Raw genomic sequence first — 6253 nt, forward strand, 5'->3', positions numbered from 1 at the left:
ACTGAATCTAACAATATATTTAAAAATCATTCACCATGACCAAGTGAAATTTATTCCCAGGATGCAAGGTAGTTCAATATTTACAAATCAATCAACATGATTCATCACATCAATACAAGAAAGGATAACAATCATATGATTATTACAGTAGATGCAGAAAAAGCATTTGATGAAGTACAAATTAATTCAAGATAAAAACCCTCAACAAAGTAGGTTTAGAGGGAATATACCTCAACATAACAAAGGCCATATATGAAAAACCCACAGCTAACATCATCCTAAATGGGGAGAAACTGAGAGTTTTTCTCCTAAGGTCAGGAACAAGACAAGGATGTCCACTCTCACCACTTTTATTCAACATAGACCCATGCCATTTTCATTTGATTGTGAAATAGATAAAATTTCAGTCTTGTAAATTAATTGCATCTTAGTACTCTACTGAGAAAGGCAAACGAGTACCTATAGCCATGTTGTCCTTGCTTAAATTATTTATTTCAGATACATCATTACCTGTTAAATACAGTGTTGTGCTTGCCAAAATGAAGATTCATCTTGTGAGAGATTATGTAAGAATTGGTGATTTTTTCATGCATAATTTGCTTTCGTCCATCACCAAGCAAAATTTTGTTTCTTGTTCCTTATAGATGTTTTGCCAAACATGAAAAAAACAAACAAACAAACAAGTAAATCATTTCATGTTTTGAAGGCCGTCTCCTTCCTCTCTTGGGTCTTTCCATCTAACTCAACCCTGGTTCTCAATTTAGCCAGAAGCATGGTGCCTCACTGTCCTGTCTCTACTTCCTTACCATTTCTTACTGTGGGCAGTCCTCACTCAGTGTAAAGGAAACTGCATGCCAGATGTGTTTTATAAGGATTAAAAACTCCTCTGCCTAAGTCACTCCCTTTGTCAAGATTTGATGATTATTTTTTTCTTTAGCAATTCTTTTGGGTTGAGCGTTAAGAAGTTTTTCAAATACAAATGTTATATGGGAAGGATAAGTTATTACAAGACATTAACTTTCTTCTTTTATCAATTAATGCAATGTTAGAACACCTACTATAGGATAAAGCACATGGCTTATTGCTGAGAGGGTGAAAGACACATTAACAAAAAAGATAAGATAGAGTGTCAATCCTCAAGGAACTTAATTGAGAAATTAAGAAAACTCTAGACATCTGACTATAATCCTGAGCAATAGCATGGATGAGACTGGATGAACTGCTTTGGAGAAGGTGAGGGTAGGAAATGGAGGGACAGTATGATGATATTGGGTAACTGTGTGTATATGTGTGTGTGTGTTACATCCTAAGGAAGAGAGTATGAAGCCCCCAACACAATCTCACAATTTCTAAGCACTTGTTGTAAGTGCTGTTGCACATAATCACATACTCCATGTTAATTCTTCCATTCCAGAGAGTGGAATGACTTCTGCCTTACTAGTAAACTTTATAGAAGACCAGGTGGTCATTGGAGTGAAAAATATGATGTATGTACTGATGTTAATGAGAAAGAAGCAAGGAAATAACATTTTCAATATGGTTTGCCTTGTCTTTTTTTTCCCAACTATTCTACATGCCTGGGACATTCTGCTAACCTCTAACGAACTCTAGACTTCTGCTTGAAAACAGGACTTAAAAACATGTTTCCCGTGGAAATGTAAAATGGTGTACCCTCTGCAAAAACAATATGGTGGCTCCTCAAAAAATTCGGATTACCAAAAGATCCAGCAATTCTACTTCTGGGTATGTACATGAATAAAAAATCAGAGACTTGAACAGATATTTATATACCAATGTTCATAGTGGCATCATTTACAATTTATAATTTACAGATGGTGATCAACAGATGAATGGATAAAGGAAATTTGGTGTATATAGGCACATCTTGGAGATACTGCAGGTTCAATTCCACACCACCATAATAAAGCAAATATCATAATAAAGTGAGTCAAATAAACTTTTTGGTTTACCAGTGCAAATAAAAGTTATGTTTATGTAGTCTATGAAGTGTACAATAATATTATGTCTAAAGAAACCCCAACATATATATCTTAATTAAAGAATACTTTAGTACTAAAAATGCTAACCATCATCTAAGCTTTCATCTACTTGTAAGTTTTGCTGATTAAGGGTCTTGCCTTGATATTGATGATTGCTGACTGACCAGGGTGGTGGTTGCTGAAGGTTGAGGTGGCTGTGACAATTTCTTGAAATAAGACAATGGTGAAGTTTGCTGCATCAGTTGACTCTTCCTTTCATGAACAATTTCTCTATAGCATGCAGTGCTGTTTGATAGCATTTTACCCACACTAGAATTTCTTTCAAAATTAGAGTCAATACTCTCAAACCCTGCCACCACTTTATCAAATAAGTTTATGTCATTTTCTACATCCTTTGTTGTTATTTCAACAATTTTTATAGCATCTTCACCAGGAGTAGATTTTATCACAAGAAGCCACTTTCTTTGTTCATCCATAAGAAACAAGTCTTCATCTGTTAAAGTTTTATCATGAGATTGTAGCAATTTAGTCACATCTTCTGGCTACACCTCTAATTCTCATTCTCTTGCTGTTTCCACTACATCTGCATTTACTTCTTCCACTGAAGTCTTGAAACCCTCAAAAGTCATCCATGAGGACTGGAATCAACTTCTTCCAAATTCCTGTTAATGCTGATATTTTGATCTCTTTCCATGAATCATGAATGTTCTTAATGGCATCTAGAATGGTAAATCCTTTCCAGGAAGTTTTCAATTTACTTTGCCCAGATCTATCAGAGGAATCGTGATCTATTATGGTACTATAGAATTACAAAATGTATTTCTTAAATAATAAGACTTGAAAGTTGAAATGACTCCTTGATCCATGGGCTGCAGAATGGATGTTGTGTTAGCAGGCATGAAAACAATGTTAATCTCATTTTATATCTCCATCAGAGTTCTTGGGTGACCAGGTGCATTGTCACTTTTTGCAATAATGTTTTGAAAGGAATTTTTATTCTGAGCAGTAGGTCTCAACAGTGGGCCTCAAATATTCAGTAAACCACATTATAAACAGATGTGCTATCATCCAGGTTTTGTTGTTCCAATGATAGAGCACAGGCAGAGCAGATTTAGCATAATTTTGAGGGCCCTAGGATTTTAAAAATAGTAAATGAACATTGGCTTCAACTTAAAGTCACCGGCTGTACTCGTTCCTAACAAGAGAGTCAGCCTGAGCTTTGAAGCTTTGAAGCCAGGCATTGATTTCTCTTTTCTAGCTATGAAAGTCCTAGATGGCATCTTCTTCCAATAGAAGCTGTTTCACCTACATTAAAAATCTGTTGTTTGTGTAGCCACTTTTATTAATTATCTTACCTAGATCTTCTGGGTAACTTGCTATAGCTTCTACATCAGCACTTGTTGCTTTACCTTGTACTTTTATGTTATGGAGATGGCTTTTTTCCTTAAACCTCATGAATCAACCTCAGCTATCTTCAAGCTTTTCTTTTGCAGCTTCCTCACCTCTCTCAGTCTTCATAGAATTGAATAAAGGTAGGGCTTTGGCTTAAGGGAATATTGTGATAGTTTTGATCTGTCTAGACCATTAAAATTTTCTCTATTTCAGAGATAAAGCTGTTTCATCTTCTCATCATTCATACATTCACTGGGGTAGCACCTTTTATTTTATTTATTTTATTATTTTTTTAAAGATTTTACTTATTTGAGGAGGGAGGGGCAGAGGGAGAAGGAGAAGCAGACTTCCCGCTGAGCAGGGAGCCTGACATGGGGCTCAGTCCCAGGGTCCTGGGATCATGACCTGAGCCAAAGGCAGACACTTAACCAACTGAGCTACCCAGGCACCCCTGAAGTAGCACTTTAAAAGAAAATATTTATTTATTTATTTTAAAAAGAAAGAGGAGAGAACGCATGTGAGTGCAGTGGGAAGGGATAGAGGGAGAGAGAGAATCTCAAGCAGACTCCCCACTGAGCACAGAGCCCAATTCAGGGCTTGATCCCATGACCCTGAGATCATAACCTGAGCTGAAATCAAGAGTTGGATGTTTAAACAACTGAACCACCCAGGAATCCTTGGAGTAGTACTTTTAGTTACCTTCAAGAGCTTTTTCTTTGCATTGACAACTTGAATAACTGTTGGTGCAAGAGGCCTAGCTTTTAGCCTGTCTTGGCTTTTGACATGCCTTTCTCACTAAGCTTAATCATTTCTAGCTTTTGATTTAGAGTGAGAGGCATGTGACTCTTCCTTTATCTTGAAGCCTTAGAGGCCATTCTAGGGTTATTAATTGGCCTAATTTCAATATTATTGTGTCTCAGGGAATATGCAGGACTGAGCAGATGGGGAGGGATGAGGAAACAGCCAGTTGGTGGAGCAGTCAGAATACATACAACATTTATTGATTAGGTATACTATCTTATATGGGCACAGTTCGTGGTGCCCCCATACAATTACAATAGTAATATCAAATATTATGGATCACAGTTCACCATAAAAAATACAGCAATAATGAAAAAAGTTTGTAATACTGTGAGAATTACCAAAATATGTTACAGAGACACAAAGTGAACAAATGGTATTGGGAAAATGGTTCCAATAGACTTGCTCAAAGCATGGTTGCCACAAACCTTCAATTTGTAAAAAATTCAATGTCTGAAGTACAATAAAACAAAGTGCAATAAATTGGGATATCACTGTACATACAATCGGATATTATTCAGCATTAAAAATATAGAATTTTACACATGCTACTATATAGGTCAATCTTGAAGACATGTTAAGTAAAATAAGCTAAACAAGAGGACACATGTTGTATGGTTCTGCTTATATGAGGTATGCAGAGCAGTCAAATTCATAAATGTAGTAAGTATAATGGCATTTACCAATGGTTAGTGAAAGGAAGAATGTGGAGTTATTATTTAATGACCATGAAGTTTCAGTTTGAGATGATGAAACAGTTCTAAAGATGGATGGTGGTGATGGTTTCACAATAATGTGAATGTACTTAATGCCACAGAACTGTGCACTTAAAAATGGTTAAAATGTCAAAGTTTATGTTATATATATTTTACGACAATAAGAATTTTTGTAATTTAAAAAAATGTTTCTCCAAGCATTCTCTAAGTAAACAGAAATTTCCACAGCACATTGGCATTATAAATTTTATATAGAAACCAAAATTGGTATATTAGAAATCATTTCCTTGAAAGCAAAGCTTATATCATTTTCTTCACAATTACATTTCAAATTTCTCTTTGATGCTATGAAAGTATACAGAAGGTATATAGTTCTTGCCTACAGAGAACTCATAAATTTGTTGGGTAGACAGCAATAACACAGAGAATGAAGAAAGAAAACTTAGGATCATGTGTGCCAAACATCACATATTACAATGTTAAACCCTATAGGCCATAACTACTGTGTAGTTCAAAGGAAACTGAGATTAGTGAAAGTTGAATTACAGGTGATAATTTTATGGAAGAAATGATGGTTGAGTTGGACTTAAAGAATCAATAATATTTAGAGAGCTGGAAGTATGACATTTTGAGACATAGAAGATAACAAAAGTAAAAGCACATAGGTAGGAATGAATTTAGCTTACCTGTAGGACAGTGAGAATAAATATCTGACTAGAAAGCAGAGGAAATACCAGCAAATAAAGTTCGGCCAGTTGGTGGCAGATTATGAAGTAGTTTAAAATATAGACCATTTATTATTATTAAATTGTATCTGACTAATTTTACCAGATATAGCCTCTCCCAACTTTCTAATAAAATCTTTTGACACACAGAAACAAACAAAACTTCGCAGCACCCCTGAAACCTGGCACCAATAATTAATCAGTTGCCAAAAATATGGGAAAATATGCACTAATATACTGTTGGAATTGAATCTATAAGCATAAATGTTGGCCAATATATGCTAAGTTGCACAAATTTGCTAGTCTGCAGGAAAATGGAAGAACGTTTTTTTTTTTTTTTTTTTTTGCCTTTTCTCCATCTATTCTTTTGTTCAGAATTTCAAATTCTGTATTAACCATAAAATTGGGTGCAAATCTTTCTATTGCATGGGTACTGATTTTTTATTCTTCTCCCCACCATATTCATTCAGTCTCTATTAGTACCTCATTTCTAAATCCTGTTAGAAACTGCAATCCTCATGATCATTCAATCATGATGTGGTGAGAGTGTTATAGCAATATATTAATTCTGGAGTTTGTAGTTCTCTGAAATAAAACAGTATTGGCCATCATGGCAGAC

At 35.1% G+C, this 6253-nt stretch overlaps 1 pseudogene; it reads right to left on the reverse strand.

The window, feature by feature from the left end:
- Positions 1-2125: 2125 nt before the first annotated feature.
- Positions 2126-4267, reverse strand: LOC118018435 (annotated as a pseudogene).
- Between the last annotated feature and the right edge of the window lie 1986 nt (positions 4268-6253).

This window comes from Mirounga leonina, unplaced genomic scaffold (genome assembly GCF_011800145.1).
Source record: "Mirounga leonina isolate KUSES-001 unplaced genomic scaffold, KU_Mleo_1.0 Mir_101414, whole genome shotgun sequence".
Taxonomy (NCBI): domain Eukaryota; kingdom Metazoa; phylum Chordata; class Mammalia; order Carnivora; family Phocidae; genus Mirounga; species Mirounga leonina.